Consider the following 13,268-nt stretch of genomic DNA (forward strand, 5'->3'; position numbering starts at 1 on the left):
GCCAGATGTCTTCTCTCTAGTACAACTCGCCTCCAGAGCCTATCCTTCCCCAAGCCTGCTCTCCCTTGTGGTGTCTTAAATGTTCAAGTTTGCAATGTCCAGTTCTACCTGATTATTCCATTATGCCATCAAGATGGAATCAACTCAGATGACAAACTCCCCTCCAGCTCCTTCACTCAACTTCTCATCAATGAATAACCTGCCAGAAATGGGCATTAGTACATAAAAATCCTCGAATTTCACGTTCTGATGCCAACACTCGACCCCATGGGAATGACCCAACCACTCTTCACTATAACCAGTTGCCCTTCTTGGTTACCATGGGAACCAACATGCTTCCTCACGGTGTTTCAGTGGGGTCTGATTTGATGTCACACACTCCTATGATGGGTCTTGGGTCCCAGGAGCCTGAGATGGCATCTCAAGGACAGATGGGTTTTTGCAGGAGTTCCCTCCAAGATGAGTCTCTTCCGCAGCAGGTATCATTTTCTTGCCATGGCCCCAATGGAGGCAGAGCAACTTCCTGAAGACGTGGGTGTCCCAGGAGAAGGCACATTTGGCCATTCTAACACCCAATTTAGAATTCAGCACTTTAAAAGCCTGGGGGCCCAAGGGGTCCTGACTCCATCACTGTGCTGGGGAATAGCCTGTCTTCAGTCTTTTCAGACCCAGATCTGCAGGAAGTCATACCTGAGTTGGACCTGTCCTCTACACTCCACCTGAGAAGCCCAGCCAGACACTGAAATGGTTCCATGAGGGGAAGTCCCAGGCCATAAACAACCCTGGGGTCCTAGACCTGGGTTTTTGCACAGGGGATGATGGGCAAACCAGCCCCCTGAATGTACTAGCTTTGCCTGGCTTGGGAGGTCCCGGGTTTGTGGAAACTCTGGGCATCCTTCCGGGTACAGGTGTAACCATGCCAATCCTCAACCCAATACGATCACTAGCCTCTCTCAGGCAAGAGCAAAATATTAATGAAACACACACACACAGACACACAATTAATTTTTTTAAAACTAACTGTTACTAAGTTCAGTGTAGGGTAGGAATAGTAAGAAAATCTATTTTTTGTTTAATTATGAAACTTAGGACATTGCTTTTCAGTTTAAGTGCGCCTCATCACTGTCTGTCTCTCTCGATATACACATCCACCTCTTTCACCCTTCACCATCTCCTTCATTAAGTGTGCTTCTTTCCCTCATGCCCACCCCCAGCCTGCTCACGCCCTGCCTTCCCCCCTTCTTTTCCCTTGGGTGCTGCGTACTCAGCATTATTTGGGGGAGATAGATCTAGTAAAGCCTCAGCATCCCTGCTGAGCATCCTCCTGGTTTTGGGAGGGAGAGTGAGGTCTGTCCCTGGAATGCTCTGTGGCTTTCTCCTCCCGGGTGACTTTTTCTTTGCCAATATGCCCTCTTTTGCCTCCACTCTTGTTTTCTGGTCTCCTTTTCTGCGGAATTTCCAGGTGAATTTTATTAATGTGGGATGGAACAGATGCTAATAGTTATCCAGGATTTTGTTTTTGTTTTTTGAAATTTTGTGGTTACTTCCCTTTCTTCCTGCTCCCACACACAAAGTGTTCTACGGAACTTCCATTAAATTCGGTACAAAACCACTTGCTGGGGCTGTGATGTCAGAAAAATTAAATATATTGCTTCATATAAAATTAAAAAGAATATTTCAAGGCTCAGTCCAAAAATGACTCCCATGAGACTCTTCCTGATCTCCAGGGGAGACCAAATGTCATTTTCCTTGGAACTTGCTACTAACATCTAACAGCTTCTTCCGTCCTTTTCTTGTAACATACTTTTTTATGTTTTATCTTTCCTATAAATTGAAACTATGTGAGAGTTGGTTCTGACCCTGATTCAACTTTGGATGCTCCACAGTGTTTTGCATGTAGCTGTTCACTGAATGTTAGGCAGATGCATAATTTTTTTCTCTAACCACTGCAAATTATCCCTAACGTGGGGAATGATGGAGGGAACAATTAAAACAAGCCTCACAAGTTGAAACATGACACTCAGTTTATGAAATGAGGAGAAAAAAAGAGGAGTCGGAGGAGGATATAACCTGAGCTATAAATAGCTTTAAAGAAACTAAGCAACATGTGACAGGGATTTGTATGGGCTTCCAAGGTGCTGCGGGTAAAATGCTGGAGTTTATAAGAAGGAAGGGGAAGTTTATAAAGTTTGCTTCTTAGCAGTGCAGTCAGGCAGTATCAGGGCTTACTATGTGTCTTTGTGCAGGCTGCTATAACAAAAGGCTGTAATAGACTGGGGGGCTTAAACAACAGACATTTATTCCTCACAGTTATGGAGGCTGAAGTCCAAATTCAGGGCTCCAGCAGATTTGTTGTCTGGTTGGAGCCCGCTTCCTGGTTCATAGATGGCTGTCTTTTTGCTGTGTCCTCACATGGTAGAAGGGACAACAGAGCTCTCTGGGTCTCTTTCATAAAGGCACTAGTCCCACTCATGAGGGCTCTACCCTCATGAAATCACCTTGCAAAGGCTCCACCTCCTAATACCATCACATTGGGGGTTAGGTTTTCTAACATGTGAATTCTGGGGGGACAAACATTCAGTCTCTAACATTATGGTTCTACAGAGGCTCAGAAAGCACCCCGCACATCCTATCAAGTGAAAAGTGATGCTGATGACAGCCCTACACTGCCAGTGGTGTCTCTTGAAGCCTTGGAAACTGGGGATTTTAATAAAAATCTTCCTCACAGTGTCCCTCAGGAAAACTTGGAGGTTAAAATTTTATCAGATCCAGTGCTATTATAAAATGACTCTTTTGTAGCCTCCCCAAATTAGTTTCATATTCAAAGCAGCTTATTTCAACCATTCCCTGCTTAGTTAAATGAAGGCTTGGAAATACAGAGTGCACATGGAGAAGAGAGAAAGGTCTCTGTCTACTTCAGAAAATATTCGGAGTACATGCCTACATCTTAACATTTTGCAGCCATCCTCTTTTTGTGAATTGCTATTTTGAGACTTTATTTTTACTTACATTCAAGAATGACTCTTGGGAAGACTTCATTTTAAAAGTATTTTCTATTTACCTTGCTTAGGTATCATGATGAAAGTACTCTGGAAGTAGTCATATACAGATGGGGGCAATAAATATGTGCTTTTAAGAAATGTCATGTCCAAGATTCTTAGCTTCTAAATGCAATGACAGTGAGGAACCCTCATGGCCTTGCTGCCACAGGCTCCAAACACCAGCTCCAGCCCATCCACCAGGAATTGTGTCACTGTCCTGAGGCTAATGTTCGCTGTTTACTCACAGGTGTGCTCACTTTAAATAAATCCCACTTATAAAAATTTAGACTTGCCAAATAGAAAAGCTGGCAAAGTGACTGCTAAAGAAAAGGATCCTTTACCGTGTCAACACTTTAAATAAGAAGCTGTTTTAGTAGATTTTAAAGTTTGAAAACATTTATTTCCCAGGAACTCTGGATTTGCTGGAAATGCTGCACACCTGTGTTCTCTTCATTATTCTAGCACAGGCTTTGACACTTTCTGAAGCCAGCCAGAAGTAGGAGAAACAGCTAATTGTCTGTGTCATGTGCCGTGTGGCTTGTGAATCCAGAATAAGAGGCCAAAGAAGAAAATGATTGTTCCAGCACTGATTTGCTGTGAATCAGTTTCCATCCTCAGAAAATTCATTTTATTTTACTCACAGGGAAATCATATTAAACTGCCTACTCCATGTCAAGTTGTTTGGATTTCTGTGAAGAAAGAAAATAAGGGATTGGCAGAACAGCGTGTTATATGGGGAAAATCAGATCATCAGAGAATATTGGAGCTTTAATGGTCCTTAGCACCCTCTTAATCAGGCAAAATCCTTCATACTGTAGGTGCAAAAAGTAGAATGGGCATCTTTGTTTTGTCTTCCAAGCATTTCTGTTTCTCTTCCCAAGCTAACCTTAAAAGATGGATCCACTTCCAATGAACAGTTCCGAAGAAGGAGTGGCATTGTTGGCTTCAGAGACGGAGACCTTCTGAAGTGGCTCCTCTGAAGGTTCTTGGCTTAGGTCACAATTTTTTATGTATAGTGGGTACCGGGGAAAGGCAACTTTTCATGTGAATTTATTATTGGCATCAAACAAGGCAGGATTTTGTGTTGGTTTGTTTTGGCCCGTGGTAGGGTAGAACAGAGAATGGAATTACATAATCAGGCATTCCCAGGCAAACAAATTTAAATGTTGCTTTGAGTTTGAATTAGTCTGCTTAATGTCTAAATCTCACAGTTCTTCCTTCTATCTGTAGTGCAACCTAAAACATAAAAGATAAAGCATTCTCTGGGTTGAGATCTAACCCTGTATTCTGTCTTATACTCTGATCTACAAGGATGTAGAATTTGCTGCAATGGCATGTTATAGAGACATGTTCTGTCTTGAAAATAAGTAAGATATTTCTGTTAAAAATAGATATGGAGATTAGTGGTGGATAAATCTCATTAAGTTTGGAATCTGGGTTGACTTTATATAAGGGTTCCAGGAATTCTGGGGCTTAGTGACAGATTACATAAGTATTTGGAGATTAAAGAGCTCATCAAATCCAGGAAAAAAATGCATGTCCTTTAAGGATGTCCCCCCAAATATATGTGTTTGTGTGTATACACACACACACACACACACACGCACACGCACTTAGGGAAGAATTAATAACCAAAGCTTCAAGTTTTCAGAGGCTTATGTCTTTTCTACTTCTGTGGGAGAAGAGAACTCTATTCTAAACCATGCCCACCAGAGCAAGCAAACCAAATAGGACACACAGTGTTTTCTCAATGGCCATATTAAGAACTGAGCTCCCTTGTAGGTATAAAAAGAGACAGCCTGGCTTGAGTTCAAATCCTGTCTCTCTCAACTTAGTTGCTATGTGGCCTATTCAAATTATTCTACCTCACAGAGCCTCTATTCCTTCAACCTGAAAGCAGAGGGGGTAACAGTGTGAAGATAGATTTCCTATCACAAAATAAAAATTTAAAGCCATGTTTGATTAAAAAATAATATTCAAGAAAACCTGAAAATAGAAATCTACGTTTACATTGACTGTGTGAAATGTTTTTACAGTTCCTGTCTCCTCTGTACCTCTAAGGGACTACTGCTTCAGTATCCATTTATTCTTTCCTGGTTCAGTAGTTACTTATGAGCCTAACACAGGGAGAGGCAGTGGCCCTTCAAAGAGAGAATCCTAGACTTGTAGAGAAAAGAACTGGGCTTGAGATCTGACTTATCCATTATCTCCGACCTTGGAAAAATCATTACATTTCTCTGACTTACGGTTTTTCATCTGTAAGATGGTGTTTTAGACCAAATGTTGGTGTCCTCCCCAAATTCATATGTTGAAGCTCTAACCCCAATATGATGATATTTGGAGGTGGGGATTTGGTAGGTAAGTTTAGATGAGGTGATAAGGGTGGAGCCCTCATGAATGGGATTAGTGCCCTTATAAGAAGAAGAGACAAGGGCACTCTCTCTCTCTCTCTTTCTCTCTCTCTCTCTCCCCCTCCCTCCCTCCCTCCCTCCCCCCACCCCACCATGTAAGAACTCAGTGAGAAGGTGGCTGTCTGCAAGCCAGGAAAAGGGGTCTAAGCAGAAACCAAATCAGCTGCCATCTTATTCTTGGACGTCCCAGCCTCCAGAACTGTGAGATATAAATGTATATTTTTTAAGCCACCTAGTCTGTGGTATTTTGTTAAAGCAGGCCAAGCTGACTAAAACAGATGGGGATAAAAATACCAACCTATATTATAGAGTCCTTAGATCACAAATGAGACATATATAAAATCTCTGCAAATTTTCGATCACTAAACAAATTATGAGTACTGTGTTAGGAACTAGAGAGATGTAAAAATGAGCCAGGTACTGACCTTGACCTCAAAAAGTTCAGTTTCCTAGGTGAGGTAAGACTCATGTATTACCAACTATGATACAAAAGAGAAAGGGCCATATTCATTCATTCTTCAGTCATTCATTCATTTGTTTAACAGACATATATTCAGCATCTGCTATGTGCCAAGTGCTAGATTTGGGGCAGCAATAAACAAACAAAAAATTCCCTGTTCTTACAGAGCTTTTATGTGAGTCATGGAAGCAGTCAATAAACAAATACATAAATATTAAATAATATATTCAGTGGTAGGAAGTGCTTTGAAGAAAAATAAAGTAAGGCAATGGAAAAATTGTGGTGAGGGAGACTTGGCTATTTTGTACAATGTGATGAGAAAAGACCTAGTCAAGTCATGTGACTGGAGGGTCAGTCTCATAAGGGACATTTGAACAGACACTTCCATGAAGTGAGGAGATGAGCTTAACAGGTTTCTTGGAGGATAATGTTGAAGGCAGGGAAAACAGCAAGCGCAGATGTCCAGAGGCAGGAATGTTAGTCATAAAAAATATTCTAACAGGCTCTGGGAATTCAGAGTTGATGAGATTATTTCTAGCTAAGAGAGTCGATAATGATATAAGACCCTCAAGATCAGTTCAGGGAAAATAGAGGTCCTGCTAAAGAAGAGGCTTGTATAAAAGCACCACATATTTACATAGTCTTTTATATTTTTCACCCATCTTTTGCTTAGATCATAACTCATAAATTTCTATCCACGGGTACATATTTATAATCATTATCCAACCCACAAAGATAGTCGTAAATGATCACATTTCAGTTTCCTATAAACATAATAAGTGGACATCGTTATTAGTCACCCCTTTCCCATTTCAGATTATTATTATCATCACTTCAGATAATGGATAGTTTAGAACCCATACTTTGGAGTTAGGCAGATAGAAATTCACATCCCAGTTCAATTGGTTCTAGATTTCTGACCTTGAGGATATTGCTTAGGCTTTTGAAACCATAGTTTCTTTATTTGTAAAATGGAAATGATGATATCCTGAGGAGTTTGTTGTGAGAATGAGAATGTTGTGGGATTTTACATACACATACACACACACAGTATTTAACACAATACCTGACATAAAGTAAATAATTCACAAATAATTGTTTAAAAATAAAATAGTGGGAGATGCCCTCTTTTTACCTATTGTCCTTCATGGAGGTGGTATTGAAAAATTGCTCACTGATGCTATTCTTTCCCACCTTTTCTTAATTGAAATATTCACAAACATCAAACTATAAAGCAAGAAACTTAGAATCTAAAAGTCATACGATACAAATGATTCCAAATGAATGCAAGAGAAAGTATGAATGGAAGTAACAAGAACAAGTATTTACAAGTTTTTACTGCATAAGAAGGCTTTCAAAGACATTAATCTATTTACTCTCTGATAATAAACCTGTAGTCTGAATATTATTTATCTTCCCCATTTTACAGATAAAAATATATGACTCAGATAGGTTGAGTGATTTTGGCTAAAATCATACAGCTTGTGAGTGGTGAGACTGGAACTTATATTTAGGTCTTCTGATTCCAAGTCCCTGGGGGTAGTTATTGGGGCAACTGGTGCCCAAGAAATTCTCGCAAGACTGGAAAAACTTCCAAGTGATTAACTGAGTTGGTTGCATTATGGGCCTCCCTCCTACTTGTGGATTTTGATTTTTCACTGAGGATTATTAAAGAAAGTTACCTAAGCTTCTTCACAAAGCTCCAGAAATTTCTGGTTACAGACAGCTAATGAAGTATGTGTTTCTTTCTGAATGGATTTCAGAGGATCTAGATTTTAAACAGCCTTGCTGGAAAGCAAGGTCCCTGTGTTGTTTAGGCTCGTTTGATCACTTGTCTGAGCTCTGCAAGGACAGGGACCATGTCTTACCCATCTTTGCATCCCAAGGCCCAGCAAAGAGCCTGGCACCCAGGAAGCTCCCAGGCAGGGCTTGAGGGCCAGGCTGACAGGCCCTGTGATGGTTGATATCAGTTAGCATCACCAGTTTAGCTCTGATTTTGGCTGCAGTGAACACACTAGACATCAGCTGTCATGAGAAAACATATCACATGGTAATTTTTCAGCTTTTAGTTCTGAATCCAAGCCCCTGGCCTGGACGATGAGACAATAGAGCCCTCCAGCCTCTATACTTCCCACCATTTCTCCTCTCTTTCTGGTTCCTTTTCAGAAAGAGCTTCTCTTATAGGAGCCTGAGCCTGAGCCAGAGCTGCAGACCTTGTTTGCCTCAATAGAGAAAATAATTTTAAAACAAGGACGTTAAATCTGCCTTCAGCTTTGGGTCTTGAATATCAGTGTTGACTTAAGCCTTCCCCATGGAGAAGAGTGGCATTGGTCAGCAGAACTGGTGAGCAGGTGGCATTAGCACCAGCATGGAAGGGAGCTGCAGTGAGTTGAAATCTCTGCACTGTCATGTAACAAGGGCTGAATGTATTGACCAGCTTAGGTATTGATCACTTTACACACATTATTTAGTCCTCGATGGAGGATTCCTGTTAGTATTCTCATTTTCCAGAGGAGAAAGTTGGAGAATAGAGGTGAAGTGACTTGCCCCAGGTCACAGAGAGTAAGTGGCAGGTCTGGAATAAAACAAAGCAATTGGACTTCACAGCCTGTGCTCTTAACTACGTGACCTTGGGCAAGGGAATGACCCTCTCAGTGCCTCCATTTCCTCATTGGTAAAATGAATAGAGGAACAACTACTTCCTTAGGTGGTTAGGAAAAGTCATTGAGATCATACATGCAAAGCCCTTGACACTTAGTAGGCACTTAAAATATGTCAGTTCCCTCTCTTCCCTCAAATAACCTGAGATTGAAGAGTGTCACCTCTTGAGCGATCCTTTAGAAACTTAAAGCTAAAATTAATCCAGGCCATGCCAGAGCCAATGGCAATAAAGCTGATTTGTCCAGACTTATTATTTTGTTTCAATAGGAGACCTGCCTCCACTTTCCTGGGCAGGTCCACAGAGCCAGCCCAGACTCAAAACGCACGTGGCCATTGTAAACGCATTGTTGAAACATGACGGACACTTCAGGAACCAGGAGATTCTTTCTGGAAATGCCTTGCTTCTTAGCCAAAACAGAGATGGTTAAACAGTACAGCAGTGCAGCTGTGGCCTTCAGGGCGCACAGTGGGACTTCACGCTCCTGGGGCAAATGGAAACCCAGGGACACACTTGCCAGCTGGCACTGTCCCTCGAGGGACAAGATATGCGTGGCCTCGCCTTCCAAGTTGAGAGCAATTGCTGGCAGGACACCATGAGCATGTCAAGTTAAGGGAATATTTTTTTTTAAAGGCCCATCACTGTTTTTCTTTCTTTAAATGGTAGCCACCAAAAAGTTATGCAAACACTTCAGCTGTGGAATATTTAATCTGACATTTGGCATAGCTCCCTTGTTGATCCAAGACATGAAGTATGCAGTATATGACTTGCAGTTGTTTCATTGTTCACTTAAAAAAAAGATAAACCAGACACAACAATTTAATTTTCTATCCCCTCAATTTTAACTGGGTCACTAACAGGATCCATCCTTGATTCCCAAGTAATAGGATGACAATTATGAACCACAGTCCATAAGATGAATAGCTCATTTAATCAAGTTGGTGGATTTAGTCTTTTTCTTTTTTGGCCCTGCTGAAAGCTTTAGGAGTCCCTGTGCTTATGGTTTTTTCTAGGGTTTGGCAGTTCTTTTATTTGGGTCTGGTGTTTCGGGGTTTCACGTGCTCTTGTAGAAACATTGCCAGAACTGTCCTCCCATCATCCTTGTCATTGGGTTTTAAGCGAGAAAAGAAGCACCTTGCTGCACTCTTCTGCCCATTCACATGGGACATGTGTCCTGGCTGCATGTGGTCATCCATTGGTGGATGTTAGTCACCCTGTTCCTTCTTCTTTAACTATCTCACTGACAGTTGTGTTCTCCTACAAGAGGAATTTCCTCTGGTTCTCTTTGAATATCAGTCACATGGTTTTAGATCCCTGACAGGTAAGAAGAACATTGCCACTCCTCAGAAAACACGTGGATACTAAAAATCCTAGTTAGTGAGCAGTTCACATTTCGTACCATGTGGAGGGAAGGATGCAGGACTGGCCAACATTCCAAAGGAAAGGAGAACCTTTCCAAATGTTCCTCCACTGTTGAGTTAGAAAAGTTGCTTAACGTAAACAAGCATAATTCCTCAAGTTCCATCCTTCCTGCAGGTGGGCCAATAGGCTAAAAAGCACTAGAAAACATAGTAAAGTGCAGTCTATTTCTTCATTCTCCTCCACTTCCATGCTCACTGTTATAACAACGCTGATTTAAACATCAGGTCACTGTCACTGGGCTCCAGGCAATGGCATAATTCTGCTTCAGAGAAATACTGAAACAGTGTTCATCCTATACAAAGCGATGGGTGGAGAAGGGAGAGAATCAGATGGCAATGCTTAAAAAGGAAACTGGAGACTGATGAATCTGGACGTTTCCTTAGTTCTGATTCGAGTTTCTGGGTCCCATTCCCAATAAAAATATATCTTTGTTTCTAATGGACAATTCAAAGGACACAAACCTGAGTGTTAAAAGCTGTGTCTCAGTTTTATGGTTTGAGGGATTCAGTTAGGTGAGAAAGAATCTTCTCTACCCCAAAAAACTTTAGCCAACACATGAAATGTGCTTGAGAGCAGAGAAATGCTAAGAAAAAATGGGCCTTTTTAGCAGGTAGATGTTCCGATTATTGATTTGTTTAAAAAATACCTACATATCAATACTTTTAATGGCAGTTTTTCAAAAATAGTGGGATAATAGGCAATTTTAACTTTCTCTTTAGACTTCTCTCTCTCTCCCTCCCTCTCTTAGTTTTTGACATTGAATATTTGTTTGTTATATAAATGGAAAATGGCAATTAAGAATGCACTCTTTCTCCAAGGATCTCGTAGTGTACTTTTGCTGGGAGTATGCTAGTGAGTCCTGAAATTAGGTCATTCTGTATGTTCTCACTGTAATGAGATGCTCCAGGTCAGGAAACCTCTGTAGAAAGTTTCTAGCAGCGCTTCTACCAGAGGGCAAGATTCTAAAGCTCTTTGCTCACTTTTTTCAAGCTTTATCTGCATGAGAAGGAATTAATATCATGTTCTTACAATGGATCAATTATAACTGAAACTAAAGTAGAGATAAATTAAATTCCATAAGCCAAGAATATTTCATAGAAATTTCTTCTCAAAGTTTTTCTCCAAGTATTTTCAGTTGTGAAGTTTCTTCAAGGAAGATGGCAGGGCATTTCTCAGTAAATAATTGGCAAGCAGTGTAGGGCACTGCAAGTTTCCTCAGGTTTCTGAAAATGGAACTTACTGTGGATATTGAGTAACTCTTTAGGGTTTAGGATGGCAGAGCAGTGACATCTTACATGCTGACCCTCACTGACAGGGGCAGTTTCTGGAATGCTCTGTTGAGAGGGGGAGTGGGAGGAACGGGCTCAGTGCCAATGCTCAGACATGATGAGTGATATCTGCCATGTGTCTGAGGCAGCAGTACTGCCGTCACAATTGATTTTAAATTGTCAAGCCTATTCTCGTATTTAACTAAATGAGTTTCTAGTGATTTGCATAGTGATCAAAGTGTTTTCCCACAATATTTAGTTGGGCAATATCTAAGCATATCCTAGCGGCTCCTGAAACTATTTCTATCTCCCTGCCTGCTTGACTGCTCAGGAGCTTCAGCAGACCCCTCATTTGTAATTGCACACCTGAGGCTCTTTGTGTTTCAGAGTCTGAGAATAGGAAGGAAGCTTGGGGACCCCTAATGTTACCCCCTTATTTTACAGATTGAAAAGCAGACGCTTGGAGAAGTAAAGTGACTCACCCAAGGTCACACAACTGGTTTAGGGCAAGGGCAGTACTAGACCCGTATCACCTGATTCCTAATCCAGTCTTGACTTACTACACCATAGATTCTTTTATAAGACCATATTCACAAACTTTTATAAGAGATTTAATAATTCAAAGAGATGATACCCTTGCAGAAGGACATACTGTAGAGCAGTCCCACTGCTTCTGTATTCTTTTCTTTTCTTTATGATGCTGAGCACTGAGAGCCCTCAATTCATATCTGATCTTAAAAGAAAGTGAAAGGGGTGGAAACGAGAGGTTTATAGATCACAAATGCTATTTTTAATAACTACTTCACCTGTGCATTTTCCCAGCCCCATACCACTCTACCATGCAAAGGAATTTTTAAAACAAAGTGATTGTATGAAAGCACTGTTAAAGTAGCTCTCATCATCTTTTGCGATTGGATTTCAGAAGCTTTCTTATTCATATATAGATTACAGTGTATTCGATTTATGCAGTGGAAACCTTCAAGAAATGAACTAAAACTGAATTCTTATGGAAAAAACACTTTACTTCCTGCCATATTGCTGCAACAGAAATTTTATTGGCAAAGTAAGTCGCAATATTATTCCCAGCAGAAGAATTCTGCATATGTGAAAAAGAGTATAATTGCCTCATTAAAAATCAAAGAGGGAAAGAAAAAAGTGAGCAAATTGGGAAGTATGTTGCCATAACCACAGTTAAGCTCCATATGTATTAAACCTAATTTATGAAAAGCCACACTTATTAAACAGATAAAGAAAGTGGTGAATTGTCCCAAGATATTATACCCTATAAGGCTTAGGTCCATACAGGATTCATTAAGAAAAACAGAAAAGATATACAACATCTAATACTGAAAATACAAGGGTTTAGTAGAAGATGGAAGTGAAAGCAATTTTAACAGTCCTTCCCTTCTAATCGTCAAAACTGACTCAAAGACTACGAAGAGGGAAATATAAAAAAATTATACCAGCATTTAATCTTTGTAATAGCGTCAATCTGGTACTCTAAAATTTCTGACATTTCTAAGAGAAAAAAATGACCTTTGAAACATAGCAGAAAATGATTCAGTGAGCTACCACACAACTGAGAGAACGATGGGGGAGTATGAATTGCAACAAATAAGAATAGATCTTTCTGGAACATTCTTCTAAATATCCCTTAGTTTGAAAGGACAAAGACTGAAAGAGTTGGGAGAAACCACTGAAGTTGGAAACCATCTGTGTGCTGTGTTTAGAAGTCATAGATCCCTTGAGGAAAGCAAGGGATGTTTTCCCTGGGGCTTCTTTGACTCAGAAGTTTATTAGCAGTGGTAATCTGGAGAAGTAGTGTCTAGAATATGGATCATTGAAGAGATGGAACTCACCTCACTTGGAGCTATTTCTGCTGTACATATAAAGTGGATGGTAGTATGTGAAGGGAGGAAACTGGTGATGAAGAAAAAAATATATGCCCTTTCACCAAACAAAAAGGACATAGTAGTGGGAATTTCTTGATGTTGAATTTGAACCAGT

The 13,268-nt window shown here is 40.5% G+C and overlaps 1 long non-coding RNA gene and 1 pseudogene across 1 annotated transcript in view; both read left to right on the forward strand.

Moving 5' to 3' along the window:
* The window catches only part of LOC132518094 (uncharacterized), a 479,628-nt gene that overhangs the window by 422,246 nt on the left and 44,114 nt on the right, over positions 1–13,268 (forward strand). The window lies entirely within an intron of this gene.
* LOC132517880 (B-cell CLL/lymphoma 9 protein-like) overlaps positions 1–13,268 on the forward strand; it is a 36,929-nt pseudogene that overhangs the window by 4,919 nt on the left and 18,742 nt on the right.

Source organism: Lagenorhynchus albirostris, chromosome 3 (genome assembly GCF_949774975.1).
Source record: "Lagenorhynchus albirostris chromosome 3, mLagAlb1.1, whole genome shotgun sequence".
Lineage (NCBI taxonomy): Eukaryota > Metazoa > Chordata > Mammalia > Artiodactyla > Delphinidae > Lagenorhynchus > Lagenorhynchus albirostris.